The 16,440-nt window shown below is 39.2% G+C and overlaps 33 non-coding genes and 2 pseudogenes across 33 annotated transcripts; all 35 read right to left on the reverse strand.

Annotated features, from left to right (window-relative positions):
- Nucleotides 1-289: 289 nt before the first annotated feature.
- LOC146039210 (5S ribosomal RNA) lies at nucleotides 290-408 on the reverse strand. The gene has a single exon (XR_014462736.1). It is a non-coding gene; the product is annotated as a 5S ribosomal RNA (ribosomal RNA).
- A 345-nt stretch (nucleotides 409-753) lies between these two features.
- Nucleotides 754-872, reverse strand: LOC146037610 (5S ribosomal RNA). The gene has a single exon (XR_014461272.1). It is a non-coding gene; the product is annotated as a 5S ribosomal RNA (ribosomal RNA).
- A 345-nt stretch (nucleotides 873-1,217) lies between these two features.
- On the reverse strand, nucleotides 1,218-1,336 carry LOC146038131 (5S ribosomal RNA). Its single transcript, XR_014461748.1, has one exon. It is a non-coding gene; the product is annotated as a 5S ribosomal RNA (ribosomal RNA).
- A 345-nt stretch (nucleotides 1,337-1,681) lies between these two features.
- LOC146038069 (5S ribosomal RNA) lies at nucleotides 1,682-1,800 on the reverse strand. Its single transcript, XR_014461690.1, has one exon. It is a non-coding gene; the product is annotated as a 5S ribosomal RNA (ribosomal RNA).
- A 345-nt stretch (nucleotides 1,801-2,145) lies between these two features.
- On the reverse strand, nucleotides 2,146-2,264 carry LOC146040052 (5S ribosomal RNA). Its single transcript, XR_014463223.1, has one exon. It is a non-coding gene; the product is annotated as a 5S ribosomal RNA (ribosomal RNA).
- A 345-nt stretch (nucleotides 2,265-2,609) lies between these two features.
- LOC146039204 (5S ribosomal RNA) lies at nucleotides 2,610-2,728 on the reverse strand. The gene has a single exon (XR_014462730.1). It is a non-coding gene; the product is annotated as a 5S ribosomal RNA (ribosomal RNA).
- A 345-nt stretch (nucleotides 2,729-3,073) lies between these two features.
- On the reverse strand, nucleotides 3,074-3,192 carry LOC146038830 (5S ribosomal RNA). The gene has a single exon (XR_014462388.1). It is a non-coding gene; the product is annotated as a 5S ribosomal RNA (ribosomal RNA).
- A 345-nt stretch (nucleotides 3,193-3,537) lies between these two features.
- Nucleotides 3,538-3,656, reverse strand: LOC146037611 (5S ribosomal RNA). Its single transcript, XR_014461273.1, has one exon. It is a non-coding gene; the product is annotated as a 5S ribosomal RNA (ribosomal RNA).
- Nucleotides 3,657-4,001: 345 nt separating this feature from the next.
- On the reverse strand, nucleotides 4,002-4,120 carry LOC146040055 (5S ribosomal RNA). Its single transcript, XR_014463225.1, has one exon. It is a non-coding gene; the product is annotated as a 5S ribosomal RNA (ribosomal RNA).
- Nucleotides 4,121-4,465: 345 nt separating this feature from the next.
- LOC146039175 (5S ribosomal RNA) lies at nucleotides 4,466-4,584 on the reverse strand. The gene has a single exon (XR_014462703.1). It is a non-coding gene; the product is annotated as a 5S ribosomal RNA (ribosomal RNA).
- A 345-nt stretch (nucleotides 4,585-4,929) lies between these two features.
- LOC146038132 (5S ribosomal RNA) lies at nucleotides 4,930-5,048 on the reverse strand. Its single transcript, XR_014461749.1, has one exon. It is a non-coding gene; the product is annotated as a 5S ribosomal RNA (ribosomal RNA).
- A 345-nt stretch (nucleotides 5,049-5,393) lies between these two features.
- Nucleotides 5,394-5,512, reverse strand: LOC146040056 (5S ribosomal RNA). The gene has a single exon (XR_014463226.1). It is a non-coding gene; the product is annotated as a 5S ribosomal RNA (ribosomal RNA).
- Nucleotides 5,513-5,857: 345 nt separating this feature from the next.
- Nucleotides 5,858-5,976, reverse strand: LOC146038206 (5S ribosomal RNA). The gene has a single exon (XR_014461817.1). It is a non-coding gene; the product is annotated as a 5S ribosomal RNA (ribosomal RNA).
- A 345-nt stretch (nucleotides 5,977-6,321) lies between these two features.
- Nucleotides 6,322-6,440, reverse strand: LOC146037764 (5S ribosomal RNA). The gene has a single exon (XR_014461412.1). It is a non-coding gene; the product is annotated as a 5S ribosomal RNA (ribosomal RNA).
- Nucleotides 6,441-6,785: 345 nt separating this feature from the next.
- LOC146039583 (5S ribosomal RNA) lies at nucleotides 6,786-6,904 on the reverse strand. The gene has a single exon (XR_014463075.1). It is a non-coding gene; the product is annotated as a 5S ribosomal RNA (ribosomal RNA).
- Nucleotides 6,905-7,249: 345 nt separating this feature from the next.
- Nucleotides 7,250-7,368, reverse strand: LOC146039150 (5S ribosomal RNA). The gene has a single exon (XR_014462680.1). It is a non-coding gene; the product is annotated as a 5S ribosomal RNA (ribosomal RNA).
- Nucleotides 7,369-7,713: 345 nt separating this feature from the next.
- On the reverse strand, nucleotides 7,714-7,832 carry LOC146037794 (5S ribosomal RNA). Its single transcript, XR_014461439.1, has one exon. It is a non-coding gene; the product is annotated as a 5S ribosomal RNA (ribosomal RNA).
- A 345-nt stretch (nucleotides 7,833-8,177) lies between these two features.
- LOC146037672 (5S ribosomal RNA) lies at nucleotides 8,178-8,296 on the reverse strand. Its single transcript, XR_014461327.1, has one exon. It is a non-coding gene; the product is annotated as a 5S ribosomal RNA (ribosomal RNA).
- A 345-nt stretch (nucleotides 8,297-8,641) lies between these two features.
- On the reverse strand, nucleotides 8,642-8,760 carry LOC146038583 (5S ribosomal RNA). Its single transcript, XR_014462164.1, has one exon. It is a non-coding gene; the product is annotated as a 5S ribosomal RNA (ribosomal RNA).
- A 345-nt stretch (nucleotides 8,761-9,105) lies between these two features.
- On the reverse strand, nucleotides 9,106-9,224 carry LOC146040057 (5S ribosomal RNA). Its single transcript, XR_014463227.1, has one exon. It is a non-coding gene; the product is annotated as a 5S ribosomal RNA (ribosomal RNA).
- Nucleotides 9,225-9,569: 345 nt separating this feature from the next.
- On the reverse strand, nucleotides 9,570-9,688 carry LOC146038515 (5S ribosomal RNA). The gene has a single exon (XR_014462101.1). It is a non-coding gene; the product is annotated as a 5S ribosomal RNA (ribosomal RNA).
- Nucleotides 9,689-10,033: 345 nt separating this feature from the next.
- LOC146038864 (5S ribosomal RNA) lies at nucleotides 10,034-10,152 on the reverse strand. The gene has a single exon (XR_014462419.1). It is a non-coding gene; the product is annotated as a 5S ribosomal RNA (ribosomal RNA).
- A 345-nt stretch (nucleotides 10,153-10,497) lies between these two features.
- LOC146039461 (5S ribosomal RNA) lies at nucleotides 10,498-10,616 on the reverse strand. The gene has a single exon (XR_014462964.1). It is a non-coding gene; the product is annotated as a 5S ribosomal RNA (ribosomal RNA).
- A 345-nt stretch (nucleotides 10,617-10,961) lies between these two features.
- Nucleotides 10,962-11,080, reverse strand: LOC146040058 (5S ribosomal RNA). Its single transcript, XR_014463228.1, has one exon. It is a non-coding gene; the product is annotated as a 5S ribosomal RNA (ribosomal RNA).
- Nucleotides 11,081-11,425: 345 nt separating this feature from the next.
- LOC146040059 (5S ribosomal RNA) lies at nucleotides 11,426-11,544 on the reverse strand. Its single transcript, XR_014463229.1, has one exon. It is a non-coding gene; the product is annotated as a 5S ribosomal RNA (ribosomal RNA).
- A 345-nt stretch (nucleotides 11,545-11,889) lies between these two features.
- Nucleotides 11,890-12,008, reverse strand: LOC146040060 (5S ribosomal RNA). Its single transcript, XR_014463230.1, has one exon. It is a non-coding gene; the product is annotated as a 5S ribosomal RNA (ribosomal RNA).
- A 345-nt stretch (nucleotides 12,009-12,353) lies between these two features.
- On the reverse strand, nucleotides 12,354-12,462 carry LOC146039812 (5S ribosomal RNA; annotated as a pseudogene).
- Nucleotides 12,463-12,807: 345 nt separating this feature from the next.
- On the reverse strand, nucleotides 12,808-12,926 carry LOC146040061 (5S ribosomal RNA). Its single transcript, XR_014463231.1, has one exon. It is a non-coding gene; the product is annotated as a 5S ribosomal RNA (ribosomal RNA).
- A 345-nt stretch (nucleotides 12,927-13,271) lies between these two features.
- LOC146038134 (5S ribosomal RNA) lies at nucleotides 13,272-13,390 on the reverse strand. Its single transcript, XR_014461750.1, has one exon. It is a non-coding gene; the product is annotated as a 5S ribosomal RNA (ribosomal RNA).
- A 345-nt stretch (nucleotides 13,391-13,735) lies between these two features.
- LOC146037795 (5S ribosomal RNA) lies at nucleotides 13,736-13,854 on the reverse strand. Its single transcript, XR_014461440.1, has one exon. It is a non-coding gene; the product is annotated as a 5S ribosomal RNA (ribosomal RNA).
- A 344-nt stretch (nucleotides 13,855-14,198) lies between these two features.
- Nucleotides 14,199-14,317, reverse strand: LOC146038468 (5S ribosomal RNA). The gene has a single exon (XR_014462057.1). It is a non-coding gene; the product is annotated as a 5S ribosomal RNA (ribosomal RNA).
- A 347-nt stretch (nucleotides 14,318-14,664) lies between these two features.
- LOC146037939 (5S ribosomal RNA) lies at nucleotides 14,665-14,783 on the reverse strand. Its single transcript, XR_014461572.1, has one exon. It is a non-coding gene; the product is annotated as a 5S ribosomal RNA (ribosomal RNA).
- Nucleotides 14,784-15,129: 346 nt separating this feature from the next.
- Nucleotides 15,130-15,248, reverse strand: LOC146040062 (5S ribosomal RNA). The gene has a single exon (XR_014463232.1). It is a non-coding gene; the product is annotated as a 5S ribosomal RNA (ribosomal RNA).
- Nucleotides 15,249-15,593: 345 nt separating this feature from the next.
- LOC146040063 (5S ribosomal RNA) lies at nucleotides 15,594-15,712 on the reverse strand. The gene has a single exon (XR_014463233.1). It is a non-coding gene; the product is annotated as a 5S ribosomal RNA (ribosomal RNA).
- A 345-nt stretch (nucleotides 15,713-16,057) lies between these two features.
- Nucleotides 16,058-16,166, reverse strand: LOC146039771 (5S ribosomal RNA; annotated as a pseudogene).
- Between the last annotated feature and the right edge of the window lie 274 nt (nucleotides 16,167-16,440).

A 16,440-nucleotide genomic window follows, 5' to 3' on the forward strand; every position in this document is an offset into this window, starting at 1 on the left:
CCAATACAGAAACACCCTGAGGTACCCCCCCACTATTCCCTTTTCTCCCCCCCCCCTTCCCTCCTTATATACCCTGACACCCACCCCACATAATCCCAATCAATGTATGTTACCTAACCTGATGTTTGTCTAGATATAACGTTATATTTGATTGTGGAAAAACTGTGAAAAACTGTGAAACTACTTTTGATTAACATATCTATATGTCATTCTGCTCTTGTCATGTATTTTCACATTCTATAAATAAAAAGTTTAAAAAAAAAAAAACAATTTGCCATTAATGAGAAAAAACCTACAGCACCTGGTGTTCCCATGTGGTCTCCCACCCAAGTACTAACCAGGCCAAACACTGCTTAGCTTCCAAGATCAGACGAGATTGGGCGTATCCAATGTGGTATGGCTGTAGTTGAGATACCGGCACTTTTTAGCCCTCTTCTACTTCTATAACCAGGTAAGCTAATAAAAAAGTTTCCTAACTGTATTGTCTTACTGAAAAAAATCATGTGTTGGTAATGTAAAAAGACCTACAGGACATGATATTAGCAGGTGGTCTCAAATTAAACTACTAAAGAGGCTCAACACTGTTTAGCTGCCAAAAGCAGTTGGAATTGGGCCTAAACAGTGTGGTAAGTTTTTAGGTGATGGCTATTGTGTCTGTTTGACCTCTTCCAAATATCTGTACTGTCAATAAAGAGAAAAAAGTTTCCAATTTAAAAAGCTAGAGAATAAAAACAATTTGCCAGTAATGGGAAATACCTACAGCACCTGGTGTTCCCATGTGGTCTCCCACCCAAGTACTAACCAGGCCCAACACTGCTTAGCTTCCAAGATCAGACGAGATTGGGCGTATCCAATGTGGTATGGCTGTAGGTGAGATACTGGCACTTTTTTGCCCACTTCTACTTCTATAACCAGGTAAGCTAATAAAAAAGTTTCCTAACTGTATTGCCTTACTGAAAAAAATCATGTGTTGGTAATGTAAAAAGACCTACAGGACATGATATTAGCAGGTGGTCTCAAATTAAACTACTTAAGAGGCTCAACACTGTTTAGCTCCCAAAAGCAGTTGGAATTGGGCCTAAACAGTGTGGTAAGTTTTTAGGTGATGGCTATTGTGTCTGTTTGACCTGTCCCAAATGTCTGTATTGGCAATAAAAATAAAAAGTTTCCAATTTAAATAGCAAGAGAATAAAAACAATTTGCCATTAATGGGAAAAAACCTACAGCACCTGGTGTTCCCATGTGGTCTCCCACCCAAGTACTAACCAGGCCCAACACTGCTTAGCTTCCAAGATCAGACGAGATTGGGCGTATCCAATGTGGTATGGCTGTAGTTGAGATTCCTGCACTTTTTAGCCCTCTTCTACTTCTATAACCAGGTAAGCTAATAAAAAAGTTTCCTAACTGTATTGTCTTACTGAAAAAAATCATGTGTTGGTAATGTAAAAAGACCTACAGGACATGATATTAGCAGGTGGTCTCAAATTAAACTACTAAAGAGGCTCAACACTGTTTAGCTGCCAAAAGCAGTTGGAATTGGGCCTAAACAGTGTGGTAAGTTTTTAGGTGATAGCTATTGTGTCTGTTTGACCTCTTCCAAATATTTGTACTGTCAATAAAGAGAAAAAAGTTTCCAATTTAAAAAGCTAGAGAATAAAAACAATTTGCCAGTAATGGGAAATACCTACAGCACCTGGTGTTCCCATGTGGTCTCCCACCCAAGTACTAACCAGGCCCAACACTGCTTAGCTTCCAAGATCAGACGAGATTGAGCGTATCCAATGTGGTATGGCTGTAGGTGAGATACTGGCACTTTTTTGCCCTCTTCTACTTCTATAACCAGGTAAGCTAATAAAAAAGTTTCCTAACTGTATTGCCTTACTGAAAAAAATCATGTGTTGGTAATGTAAAAAGACCTACAGGACATGATATTAGCAGGTGGTCTCAAATTAAACTACTAAAGAGGCTCAACACTGTTTAGCTGCCAAAAGCAGTTGGAATTGGGCCTAAACAGTGTGGTAAGTTTTTAGGTGATGGCTATTGTGTCTGTTTGACCTGTCCCAAATGTCTGTATTGGCAATAAAAATAAAAAGTTTCCAATTTAAATAGCAAGAGAATAAAAACAATTTGCCATTAATGGGAAAAAACCTACAGCACCTGGTGTTCCCATGTGGTCTCCCACCCAAGTACTAACCAGGCCCAACACTGCTTAGCTTCCAAGATCAGACGAGATTGGGCGTATCCAATGTGGTATGGCTGTAGGTGAGATACCGGCACTTTTTTGCCCTCTTCTACTTCTATAACCAGGAAAGCTAATAAAAAAGTTTCCTAACTGTATTGCCTTACTGAAAAAAATCATGTGTTGATAATGTAAAAAGACCTACAGGACATGATATTAGCAGGTGGTCTCAAATTAAACTACTTAAGAGGCTCAACACTGTTTAGCTGCCAAAAGCAGTTGGAATTGGGCCTAAACAGTGTGGTAAGTTTTTAGGTGATGGCTATTGTGTCTGTTTGACCTCTTCCAAATGTCTGTACTGTCAATAAAGAGAAAAAAGTTTCCAATTTAAAAAGCTGGAGAATAAAAACAATTTGCCAGTAATGGGAAAAACCTACAGCACCTGGTGTTCCCATGTGGTCTCCCACCCAAGTACTAACCAGGCCCAACACTTTTTAGCTTCCAAGATCAGACGAGATTAGGCGTATCCAATGTGGTATGGCTGTAGGTGAGATACAGGCACTTTTTTGCCATCTTCTACTTCTATAACCAGGTAAGCTAATAAAAAAGTTTCCTAACTATATTGGCTTACTGAAAAAAATTATGTGTTGGTAATGTAAAAAGACCTACAGGACATGATATTAGCAGGTGGTGTCAAATTAAACTACTAAAGAGGCTCAACACTGTTTAGCTCCCAAAAGCAGTTGGAATTGGGCCTAAACAGTGTGGTAAGTTTTTAGGTGATGGCTATTGTGTCTGTTTGACCTGTCCCAAATGTCTGTATTGGCAATAAAAATAAAAAGTTTCCAATTTAAATTGCAAGAGAATAAAAACAATTTGCCATTAATGGGAAAAAACCTACAGCACCTGGTGTTCCCATGTGGTCTCCCACCCAAGTACTAACCAGGCCCAACACTGCTTAGCTTCCAAGATCAGACGAAATTGGGCGTATCCAATGTGGTATGGCTGTAGTTTAGATACCGGCACTTTTTTGCCCTCTTCTACTTCTATAACCAGGTAAGCTAATAAAAAAGTTTCCTAACTGTATTGTCTTACTGAAAAAAATCATGTGTTGGTAATGTAAAAAGACCTACAGGACATGATATTAGCAGGTGGTCTCAAATTAAACTACTAAAGAGGCTCAACACTGTTTAGCTGCCAAAAGCAGTTGGAATTGGGCCTAAACAGTGTGGTAAGTTTTTAGGTGATGGCTATTGTGTCTGTTTGACCTCTTCCAAATATCTGTACTGTCAATAAAGAGAAAAAAGTTTCCAATTTAAAAAGCTAGAGAATAAAAACAATTTGCCAGTAATGGGAAATACCTACAGCACCTGGTGTTCCCATGTGGTCTCCCACCCAAGTACTAACCAGGCCCAACACTGCTTAGCTTCCAAGATCAGACGAGATTGGGCGTATCCAATGTGGTATGGCTGTAGGTGAGATACTGGCACTTTTTTGCCCTCTTCTACTTCTATAACCAGGTAAGCTAATAAAAAAGTTTCCTAACTGTATTGCCTTACTGAAAAAAATCATGTGTTGGTAATGTAAAAAGACCTACAGGACATGATATTAGCAGGTGGTCTCAAATTAAACTACTAAAGAGGCTCAACACTGTTTAGCTGCCAAAAGCAGTTGGAATTGGGCCTAAACAGTGTGGTAAGTTTTTAGGTGATGGCTATTGTGTCTGTTTGACCTGTCCCAAATGTCTGTATTGGCAATAATAATAAAAAGTTTCCAATTTAAATAGCAAGAGAATAAAAACAATTTGCCATTAATGGGAAAAAACCTACAGCACCTGGTGTTCCCATGTGGTCTCCCACCCAAGTACTAACCAGGCCCAACACTGCTTAGCTTCCAAGATCAGACGAGATTGGGCGTATCCAATGTGGTATGGCTGTAGGTGAGATACCGGCACTTTTTTGCCCTCTTCTACTTCTATAACCAGGAAAGCTAATAAAAAAGTTTCCTAACTGTATTGCCTTACTGAAAAAAATCATGTGTTGGTAATGTAAAAAGACCTACAGGACATGATATTAGCAGGTGGTCTCAAATTAAACTACTTAAGAGGCTCAACACTGTTTAGCTGCCAAAAGCAGTTGGAATTGGGCCTAAACAGTGTGGTAAGTTTTTAGGTGATGGCTATTGTGTCTGTTTGACCTCTTCCAAATGTCTGTACTGTCAATAAAGAGAAAAAAGTTTCCAATTTAAAAAGCTGGAGAATAAAAACAATTTGCCAGTAATGGGAAAAACCTACAGCACCTGGTGTTCCCATGTGGTCTCCCACCCAAGTACTAACCAGGCCCAACACTGTTTAGCTTCCAAGATCAGACAAGATTAGGCGTATCCAATGTGGTATGGCTGTAGGTGAGATACAGGCACTTTTTTGCCATCTTCTACTTCTATAACCAGGTAAGCTAATAAAAAAGTTTCCTAACTATATTGGCTTACTGAAAAAAATTATGTGTTGGTAATGTAAAAAGACCTACAGGACATGATATTAGCAGGTGGTCTCAAATTAAACTACTAAAGAGACTCAACACTGTTTAGCTCCCAAAAGCAGTTGGAATTGGGCCTAAACAGTGTGGTAAGTTTTTAGGTGATGGCTATTGTGTCTGTTTGACCTGTCCCAAATGTCTGTATTGGCAATAAAAATAAAAAGTTTCCAATTTAAATTGCAAGAGAATAAAAACAATTTGCCATTAATGGGAAAAAACCTACAGCACCTGGTGTTCCCATGTGGTCTCCCACCCAAGTACTAACCAGGCCCAACACTGCTTAGCTTCCAAGATCAGACGAGATTGGGCGTATCCAATGTGGTATGGCTGTAGTTGAGATACAGGCACTTTTTTGCCCTCTTCTACTTCTATAACCAGGTAAGCTAATAAAAAAGTTTCCTAACTGTATTGTCTTACTGAAAAAAATCATGTGTTGGTAATGTAAAAAGACCTACAGGACATGATATTAGCAGGTGGTCTCAAATTAAACTACTAAAGAGGCTCAACACTGTTTAGCTGCCAAAAGCAGTTGGAATTGGGCCTAAACAGTGTGGTAAGTTTTTAGGTGATGGCTATTGTGTCTGTTTGACCTCTTCCAAATGTCTGTACTGTCAATAAAGAGAAAAAAGTTTCCAATTTAAAAAGCTAGAGAATAAAAACAATTTGCCAGTAATGGGAAAAACCTACAGCACCTGGTGTTCCCATGTGGTCTCCCACCCAAGTACTAACCAGGCCCAACACTGCTTAGCTTCCAAGATCAGACGAGATTGGGCGTATCCAATGTGGTATGGCTGTAGGTGAGATACCGGCACTTTTTTGCCCTCTTCTACTTCTATAACCAGGAAAGCTAATAAAAAAGTTTCCTAACTGTATTGCCTTACTGAAAAAAATCATGCGTTGGTAATGTAAAAAGACCTACAGGACATGATATTAGCAGGTGGTCTCAAATTAAACTACTTAAGAGGCTCAACACTGTTTAGCTGCCAAAAGCAGTTGGAATTGGGCCTAAACAGTGTGGTAAGTTTTTAGGTGATGGCTATTGTGTCTGTTTGACCTCTTCCAAATGTCTGTACTGTCAATAAAGAGAAAAAAGTTTCCAATTTAAAAAGCTAGAGAATAAAAACAATTTGCCACTAATGGGAAAAACCTACAGCACCTGGTGTTCCCATGTGGTCTCCCACCCAAGTACTAACCAGGCCCAACACAGCTTAGCTTCCAAGATCAGACGAGATTGGGCGTATCCAATGTGGTATGGCTGTAGGTGAGATACTGGCACTTTTTTGCCCTCTTCTACTTCTATAACCAGGTAAGCTAATAAAAAAGTTTCCTAACTGTATTGCCTTACAGAAAAAAATCATGTGTTGGTAATGTAAAATGACCTACAGGACATGATATTAGCATGTGGTCTCAAATTAAACTACTAAAGAGGCTCAACACTGTTTAGCTGCCAAAAGCAGTTGGAATTGGGCCTAAACAGTGTGGTACGTTTTTAGGTGATGGCTATTGTGTCTGTTTGACCTGTCCCAAATGTCTGTATTGGCAATAAAAATAAAAAGTTTCTAATTTAAATAGCAAGAGAATAAAAACAATTTGCCATTAATGGGAAAAAACCTACAGCACCTGGTGTTCCCATGTGGTCTCCCACCCAAGTACTAACCAGGCCCAACACTGCTTAGCTTCCAAGATCAGACGAGATTGGGCGTATCCAACGTGGTATGGCTGTAGGTGAGATACCAGCACTTTTTTGCCCTCTTCTACTTCTATAACCAGGTAAGCTAATAAAAAAGTTTCCTAACTGTATTGCCTTACTGAAAAAAATCATGTGTTGGTAATGTAAAAAGACCTACAGGACATGATATTAGCAGGTGGTCTCAAATTAAAGTACTAAAGAGGCTCAACACTGTTTAGCTGCCAAAAGCAGTTGGAATTGGGCCTAAACAGTGTGGTCAGTTTTTAGGTGATGGCTATTGTGTCTGTTTGACCTCTTCCAAATGTCTGTACTGTCAATAAAGAGAAAAAAGTTTCCAATTTAAAAAGCTAGAGAATAAAAACAATTTGCCACTAATGGGAAAAACCTACAGCACCTGGTGTTCCCATGTGGTCTCCCACACAAGTACTAACCAGGCCCAACACAGCTTAGCTTCCAAGATCAGACGATATTGGGCGTATCCAATGTGGTATGGCTGTAGGTGAGATACTGGCACTTTTTTGCCCTCTTCTACTTCTATAACCAGGTAAGCTAATAAAAAAGTTTCCTAACTGTATTGCCTTACAGAAAAAAATCATGTGTTGGTAATGTAAAATGACCTACAGGACATGATATTAGCATGTGGTCTCAAATTAAACTACTAAAGAGGCTCAACACTGTTTAGCTGCCAAAAGCAGTTGGAATTGGGCCTAAACAGTGTGGTACGTTTTTAGGTGATGGCTATTGTGTCTGTTTGACCTGTCCCAAATGTCTGTATTGGCAATAAAAATAAAAAGTTTCCAATTTAAATAGCAAGAGAATAAAAACAATTTGCCATTAATGGGAAAAAACCTACAGCACCTGGTGTTCCCATGTGGTCTCCCACCCAAGTACTAACCAGGCTCAACACTGCTTAGCTTCCAAGATCAGACGAGATTGGGCGTATCCAATGTGGTATGGCTGTAGTTGAGATACTGGCACTTTTTTGCCCTCTTCTACTTCTATAACCAGGTAAGCTAATAAAAAAGTTTCCTAACTGTATTGTCTTACTGAAAAAAATCATGTGTTGGTAATGTAAAAAGACCTACAGGACATGATATTAGCAGGTGGTCTCAAATTAAACTACTAAAGAGGCTCAACACTGTTTAGCTGCCAAAAGCAGTTGGAATTGGGCCTAAACAGTGTGGTAAGTTTTTAGGTGATGGCTATTGTGTCTGTTTGACCTCTTCCAAATGTCTGTACTGTCAATAAAGAGAAAAAAGTTTCCAATTTAAAAAGCTAGAGAATAAAAACAATTTGCCAGTAATGGGAAAAACCTACAGCACCTGGTGTTCCCATGTGGTCTCCCACCCAAGTACTAACCAGGCCCAACACTGCTTAGCTTCCAAGATCAGACGAGATTGGGCGTATCCAATGTGGTATGGCTGTAAGTGAGATACAGGCACTTTTTTGCCCTCTTCTACTTCTATAACCAGGTAAGCTAATAAAAAAGTTTCCTAACTATATTGGCTTACTGAAAAAAATCATGTGTTGGTAATGTAAAAAGACCTACAGGACATGATATTAGCAGGTGGTCTCAAATTAAACTACTAAAGAGGCTCAACACTGTTTAGCTCCGAAAAGCAGTTGGAATTGGGCCTAAACAGTGTGGTAAGTTTTTAGGTGATGGCTATTGTGTCTGTTTGACCTGTCCCAAATGTCTGTATTGGCAATAAAAATAAAAAGTTTCCAATTTAAATAGCAAGAGAATAAAAACAATTTGCCATTAATGGGAAAAAACCTACAGCACCTGGTGTTCGCATGTGGTCTCCCACCCAAGTACTAACCAGGCCCAACACTGCTTAACTTCCAAGATCAGACGAGATTGGGCGTATCCAATGTGGTATGGCTGTAGGTGAGATACCGGCACTTTTTTGCCCTCTTCTACTTCTATAACCAGGAAAGCTAATAAAAAAGTTTCCTAACTGTATTGCCTAACTGAAAAAAATCATGCATTGGTAATGTAAAAAAACCTACAGGACATGATATTAGCAGGTGGTCTCAAATTAAACTACTTAAGAGGCTCAACACTGTTAAGCTGCCAAAAGCAGTTGGAATTGGGCCTAAACAGTGTGGTAAGTTTTTAGGTGATGGCTATTGTGTCTGTTTGACCTCTTCCAAATGTCTGTATTGGCAATAAAAATAAAAAGTTTCCAATTTAAATAGCAAGAGAATAAAAACAATTTGCCATTAATGGGAAAAAACCTACAGCACCTGGTGTTCCCATGTGGTCTCCCACCCAAGTACTAACCAGGCCCAACACTGCTTAGCTTACAAGATCAGACGAGATTGGGCGTATCCAATGTGGTATGGCTGTAGGTGAGATACTGGCACTTTTTTGCCCTCTTCTACTTCTATAACCAGGTAAGCTAATAAAAAAGTTTCCTAACTGTATTGCCTTACTGAAAAAAATCATGTGTTGGTAATGTAAAAAGACCTACAGGACATGATATTAGCAGGTGGTCTCAAATTAAACTACTAAAGAGGCTCAACACTGTTTAGCTGCCAAAAGCAGTTGGAATTGGGCCTAAACAGTGTGGTAAGTTTTTAGGTGCTGGCTATTGTGTCTGTTTGACCTGTCCAAAATGTCTGTATTGGCAATAAAAATAAAAAGTTTCCAATTTAAATAGCAAGAGAATAAAACCAATTTGCCATTAATGGGAAAAAACCTACAGCACCTGGTGTTCCCATGTGGTCTCCCACCCAAGTACTAACCAGGCCCAACACTGCTTAGCTTCCAAGATCAGACGAGATTGGGCGTATCCAATGTGGTATGGCTGTAGGTGACATACCGGCACTTTTTTGCCCTCTTCTACTTCTATAACCAGGAAAGCTAATAAAAAAGTTTCCTAACTGTATTGCCTTACTGAAAAAAATCATGTGTTGGTAATGTAAAAAGACCTACAGGACATGATATTAGCAGGTGGTCTCAAATTAAACTACTTAAGAGGCTCAACACTGTTTAGCTGCCAAAAGCAGTTGGAATTGGGCCTAAACAGTGTGGTAAGTTTTTAGGTGATGGCTATTGTGTCTGTTTGACCTCTTCCAAATGTCTGTACTGTCAATAAAGAGAAAAAAGTTTCCAATTTAAAAAGCTAGAGAATAAAAACAATTTGCCAGTAATGGGAAAAACCTACAGCACCTGGTGTTCCCATGTGGTCTCCCACCCAAGTACTAACCAGGCCCAACACTGCTTAGCTTCCAAGATCAGACGAGATTGGGCGTATCCAATGTGATATGGCTGTAGGCGAGATACAGGCACTTTTTTGCCATCTTCTACTTCTATAACCAGGTAAGCTAATAAAAAAGTTTCCTAACTATATTGGCTTACTGAAAAAAATTATGTGTTGGTAATGTAAAAAGACCTACAGGACATGATATTAGCAGGTGGTCTCAAATTAAACTACTAAAGAGGCTCAACACTGTTTAGCTCCCAAAAGCAGTTGGAATTGGGCCTAAACAGTGTGGTAAGTTTTTAGGTGATGGCTATTGTGTCTGTTTGACCTGTCCCAAATGTCTGTATTGGCAATAAAAATAAAAAGTTTCCAATTTAAATAGCAAGAGAATAAAAACAATTTGCCATTAATGGGAAAAAACCTACAGCACCTGGTGTTCCCATGTGGTCTACCACCCAAGTACTAACCAGGCCCAACACTGCTTAGCTTCCAAGATCAGACGAGATTGGGCGTATCCAATGTGGTATGGCTGTAGTTGAGATACCGGCACTTTTTTGCCCTCTTCTACTTCTATAACCAGGTAAGCTAATAAAAAAATTTCCTAACTGTATTGTCTTACTGAAAAAAATCATGTGTTGGTAATGTAAAAAGACCTACAGGACATGATATTAGCAGGTGGTCTCAAATTAAACTACTAAAGAGGCTCAACACTGTTTAGCTGCCAAAAGCAGTTGGAATTGGGCCTAAACAGTGTGGTAAGTTTTTAGGTGATGGCTATTGTGTCTGTTTGACCTCTTCCAAATGTCTGTACTGTCAATAAAGAGAAAAAAGTTTCCAATTTAAAAAGCTAGAGAATAAAAACAATTTGCCAGTAATGGGAAAAACCTACAGCACCTGGTGTTCCCATGTGTTCTCCCACCCAAGTACTAACCAGGCCCAACACTGCTTAGCTTTCAAGATCAGACGAGATTGGGCGTATCCAATGTGGTATGGCTGTAAGTGAGATACAGGCACTTTTTTGCCCTCTTCTACTTCTATAACCAGGTAAGCTATTAAAAAAGTTTCCTAACTATATTGGCTTACTGAAAAAAATCATGTGTTGGTAATGTAAAAAGACCTACAGGACATGATATTAGCAGGTGGTCTCAAATTAAAGTACTAAAGAGGCTCAACACTGTTTAGCTCCAAAAAGCAGTTGGAATTGGGCCTAAACAGTGTGGTAAGTTTTTAGGTGATGGCTATTGTGTCTGTTTGACCTGTCCCAAATGTCTGTATTGGCAATAAAAATAAAAAGTTTCCAATTTAAATAGCAAGAGAATAAAAAAAATTTGCCATTAATGGGAAAAAACCTACAGCACCTGGTGTTCCCATGTGGTCTCCCACCCAAGTACTAACCAGGCCCAACACTGCTTAGCTTCCAAGATCAGACGAGATTGGGCGTATCCAATGTGGTATGGCTGTAGGTGAGATACTGGCACTTTTTTGCCCTCTTCTACTTCTATAACCAGGTAAGCTAATAAAAAAGTTTCCTAACTGTATTGCCTTACTGAAAAAAATCATGTGTTGGTAATGTAAAAAGACCTACAGGACATGATATTAGCATGTGGTCTCAAATTAAACTACTAAAGAGGCTCAACACTGTTTAGCTGCCAAAAGCAGTTGGAATTGGGCCTAAACAGTGTGGTAAGTTTTTAGGTGATGGCTATTGTGTCTGTTTGACCTGTCCCAAATGTCTGTATTGGCAATAAAAATAAAAAGTTTCCAATTTAAATAGCAAGAGAATAAAACCAATTTGCCATTAATGGGAAAAAACCTACAGCACCTGGTGTTCCCATGTGGTCTCCCACCCAAGTACTAACCAGGCCCAACACTGCTTAGCTTCCAAGATCAGACGAGATTGGGCGTATCCAATGTGGTATGGCTGTAGGTGAGATACCGGCACTTTTTTGCCCTCTTCTACTTCTATAACCAGGAAAGCTAATAAAAAAGTTTCCTAACTGTATTGCCTTACTGAAAAAAATCATGCGTTGGTAATGTAAAAAGACCTACAGGACATGATATTAGCAGGTGGTCTCAAATTAAACTACTTAAGAGGCTCAACACTGTTTAGCTGCCAAAAGCAGTTGGAATTGGGCCTAAACAGTGTGGTAAGTTTTTAGGTGATTGCTATTGTGTCTGTTTGACCTCTTCCAAATGTCTGTACTGTCAATAAAGAGAAAAAAGTTTCCAATTTAAAAAGCTAGAGAATAAAAACAATTTGCCAGTAATGGGAAAAACCTACAGCACCTGGTGTTCCCATGTGGTCTCCCACCCAAGTACTAACCAGGCCCAACACTGCTTAGCTTCCAAGATCAGACGAGATTGGGCGTATCCAATGTGGTATGGCTGTAGGTGATTTACTGGCACTTTTTTGCCCTCTTCTACTTCTATAACCAGGTAAGCTAATAAAAAAGTTTCCTAACTGTATTGCCTTACTGAAAAAAATCATGTGTTGGTAATGTAAAAAGACCTACAGGACATGATATTAGCATGTGGTCTCAAATTAAACTACTAAAGAGGCTCAACACTGTTTAGCTGCCAAAAGCAGTTGGAATTGGGCCTAAACAGTGTGGTAAGTTTTTAGGTGATGGCTATTGTGTCTGTTTGACCTCTTCCAAATATCTGTACTGTCAATAAAGAGAAAAAAGTTTCCAATTTAAAAAGCTAGAGAATAAAAACAATTTGCCAGTAATGGGAAATACCTACAGCACCTGGTGTTCCCATGTGGTCTCCCACCCAAGTACTAACCAGGCCCAACACCGCTTAGCTTCCAAGATCAGGCGTATCCAATGTGGTATGGCTGTAAGTGAGATACAGGCACTTTTTTGCCCTCTTCTACTTCTATAACCAGGTAAGCTAATAAAAAAGTTTCCTAACTATATTGGCTTACTGAAAAAAATCATGTGTTGGTAATGTAAAAAGACCTACAGGACATGATATTAGCAGGTGGTCTCAAATTAAACTACTAAAGAGGCTCAACACTGTTTAGCTCCGAAAAGCAGTTGGAATTGGGCCTAAACAGTGTGGTAAGTTTTTAGGTGATGGCTATTGTGTCTGTTTGACCTGTCCCAAATGTCTGTATTGGCAATAAAAATAAATAGTTTCCAATTTAAATAGCAAGAGAATAAAAACAATTTGCCATTAATGGGAAAAAACCTACAGCACCTGGTGTTCCCATGTGGTCTCCCACCCAAGTACTAACCAGGCCCAACACTGCTTAGCTTCCAAGATCAGACGAGATTGGGCGTATCCAATGTGGTATGGCTGTAGGTGAGATACTGGCACTTTTTTGCCCTCTTCTACTTCTATAACCAGGTAAGCTAATAAAAAAGTTTCCTAACTGTATTGCCTTACTGAAAAAAATCATGTGTTGGTAATGTAAAAAGACCTACAGGACATGATATTAGCAGGTGGTCTCAAATTAAACTACTAAAGAGGCTCAACACTGTTTAGCTGATAAAAGCAGTTGGAATTGGGCCTAAACAGTGTGGTAAGTTTTTAGGTGATGGCTATTGTGTCTGTTTGACCTGTCCCAAATGTCTGTATTGGCAATAAAAATAAAAAGTTTCCAATTTAAATAGCAAGAGAATAAAAACAATTTGCCATTAATGGGAAAAAACCTACAGCACCTGGTGTTCCCATGTGGTCTCCCACCCAAGTACTAACCAGGCCCAACACTGCTTAGCTTCCAAGATCAGACGAGATTGGGCGTATCCAATGTGGTATGGCTGTAGTTGAGATACCGGCACTTTTTTGCCCTCTTCTACTTCTATAACCAGGTAAGCTAATAAAAAAGTTTCCTAACTGTATTGTCTTACTGAAAAAAATCATGTGTTGGTAATGTAAAAAGACCTACAGGACATGATATTAGCAGGTGGTCTCAAATTAAACTACTAAAGAGGCTCAACACTGTTTAGCTGCCAAAAGCAGTTGGAATTGGGCCTAAACAGTGTGGTAAGTTTTTAGGTGATGGCTATTGTGTCTGTTTGACCTCTTCCAAATGTCTGTACTGTCAATAAAGAGAAAAAAGTTTCCAATTTAAAAAGCTAGAGAATAAAAACAATTTGCCAGTAATGGGAAAAACCTACAGCACCTGGTGTTCCCATGTGGTCTCCCACCCAAGTACTAACCAGGCCCAACACTGCTTAGCTTCCAAGATCAGACGAGATTGGGCGTATCCAATGTGGTATGGCTGTAAGTGAGATACCGGCACTTTTTTCCCTCTTCTACTTCTATAACCAGGTAAGCTATTAAAAAAGTTTCCTAACTATATTGGCTTACTGAAAAAAATCATGTGTTGGTAATGTAAAAAGACCTACAGGACATGATATTAGCAGGTGGTCTCAAATTAAACTACTAAAGAGGCTCAACACTGTTTAGCTCCGAAAAGCAGTTGGAATTGGGCCTAAACAGTGTGGTAAGTTTTTAGGTGATAGCTATTGTGTCTGTTTGACCTGTCCCAAATGTCTGTATTGGCAATAAAAATAAAAAGTTTCCAATTTAAATAGCAAGAGAATAAAAACAATTTGCCATTAATGGGAAAAAACCTACAGCACCTGGTGTTCCCATGTGGTCTCCCACCCAAGTACTAACCAGGCCCAACACTGCTTAGCTTCCAAGATCAGACGAGATTGGTCGTATCCAATGTGGTATGGCTGTAGGTGAGATACAGGCACTTTTTTGCCCTCTTCTACTTCTATAACCAGGTAAGCTAATAAAAAAGATTCCTAACTATATTGGCTTACTGAAAAAAATCATGTGTTGGTAATGTAAAAAGACCTACAGGACATGATATTAGCAGGTGGTCTCAAATTAAACTACTAAAGAGGCTCAACACTGTTTAGCTCCCAAAAGCAGTTGGAATTGGGCCTAAACAGTGTGGTAAGTTTTTAGGTGATGGCTATTGTGTCTGTTTGACCTGTCCCAAATGTCTGTATTGGCAATAAAAAATAAAAAGTTTTTTAATTTAAATAGTAAGAGAATAAAAACAATTTGCCATTAATGGGAAAAAACCTACAGCACCTGGTGTTCCCATGTGGTCTCCCACCCAAGTACTAAACAGGCCCAACACTGCTTAGCTTCCAAGATCAGACGAGATTGGGCGTATCCAATGTGGTATGGCTGTAGGTGAGATACTGGCACTTTTTTGCCCTCTTCTACTTCTATAACCAGGTAAGCGAATAAAAAAGTTTCCTAACTGTATTGCCTTACTGAAAAAAATCATGTGTTGGTAATGTAAAAAGACCTACAGGACATGATATTAGCACGTGGTCTCAAATTAAACTACTAAAGAGGCTCAACACTGTTTAGCTCCCAAAAGCAGTTGGAATTGGGCCTAAACAGTGTGGTAAGTTTTTAGGTGATGGCTATTGTGTCTGTTTGACCTGTCCCAAATGTCTGTATTGGCAATAAAAAATAAAAAGTTTCCAATTTAAATAGCTAGAGAATAAAAACAATTTGCCATTAATGGGAAAAAACCTACAGCACCTGGTGTTCCCATGTGGTCTCCCACCCAAGTACTAACCAGGCCCAACACTGCTTAGCTTCCAAGATCAGACGAGATTGGGCGTATCCAATGTGGTATGGCTGTAGGTGAGATACTGGCACTTTTTTGCCCTCTTCTACTTCTATAACCAGGTAAGCTAATAAAACAGTTTCCTAACTGTATTGCCTTACTGAAAAAAATCATGTGTTGGTAATGTAAAAAGACCTACAGGACATGATATTAGCATGTGGTCTCAAATTAAACTACTAAAGAGGCTCAACACTGTTTAGCTGCCAAAAGCAGTTGGAATTGGGCCTAAACAGTGTGGTAAGTTTTTAGGTGATGGCTATTGTGTCTGTTTGACCTGTCCCAAATGTCTGTATTGGCAATAAAAATAAAAAGTTTCCAATTTAAATAGCAAGAGAATAAAAACAATTAGCCATTAATGGGAAGAAACCTACAGCACCTGGTGTTCCCATGTGGTCTCCCACCCAAGTACTAACCAGGCCCAACACTGCTTAGCTTCCAAGATCAGACGAGATTGGGCGTATCCAATGTGGTATGGCTGTAGGTGAGATACCGGCACTTTTTTGCAATCTTCTACTTCTATAACCAGGAAAGCTAATAAAAAAGTTTCCTAACTGTATTGCCTTACTGAAAAAAAACATGTGTTGGTAATGTAAAAAGACCTACAGGACATGATATTAGCAGGTGGTCTCAAATTAAACTACTTAAGAGGCTCAACACTGTTTAGCTGCCAAAAGCAGTTGGAATTGGGCCTAAACAGTGTGGTAAGTTTTTAGGTGATAGCTATTGTGTCTGTTTGACCTCTTCCAAATGTCTGTACTGTCAATAAAGAGAAAAAAGTTTCCAATTTAAAAAGCTAGAGAATATAAACAATTTGCCAGTAATGGGAAAAACCTACAGCACCTGGTGTTCCCATGTGGTCTCCCACCCAAGTACTAACCAGGCCCAACACTGCTTAGCTTCCAAGATCAGGCGTATCCAATGTGGTATGGCTGTAGGTGAGATACAGGCACTTTTTTGCCATCTTCTACTTCTATAACCAGGTAAGCTAATAAAAAAGTTTCCTAACTATATTGGCTTACTGAAAAAAATCATGTGTTGGTAATGTAAAAAGACCTACAGGACATGATATTAGCAGGTGGTCTCAAATTAAACTACTAAAGAGGCTCAACACTGTTTAGCTCCCAAATGCAGTTGGAATTGGGCCTAAACAGTGTGGTAAGTTTTTAGGTGATGGCTATTGTGTCTGTTTGACCTGTCCCAAATGTCTGTAT

Source organism: Crinia signifera, chromosome 9 (assembly GCF_055691185.1).
Source record: "Crinia signifera chromosome 9, ASM5569118v1, whole genome shotgun sequence".
NCBI lineage: Eukaryota > Metazoa > Chordata > Amphibia > Anura > Myobatrachidae > Crinia > Crinia signifera.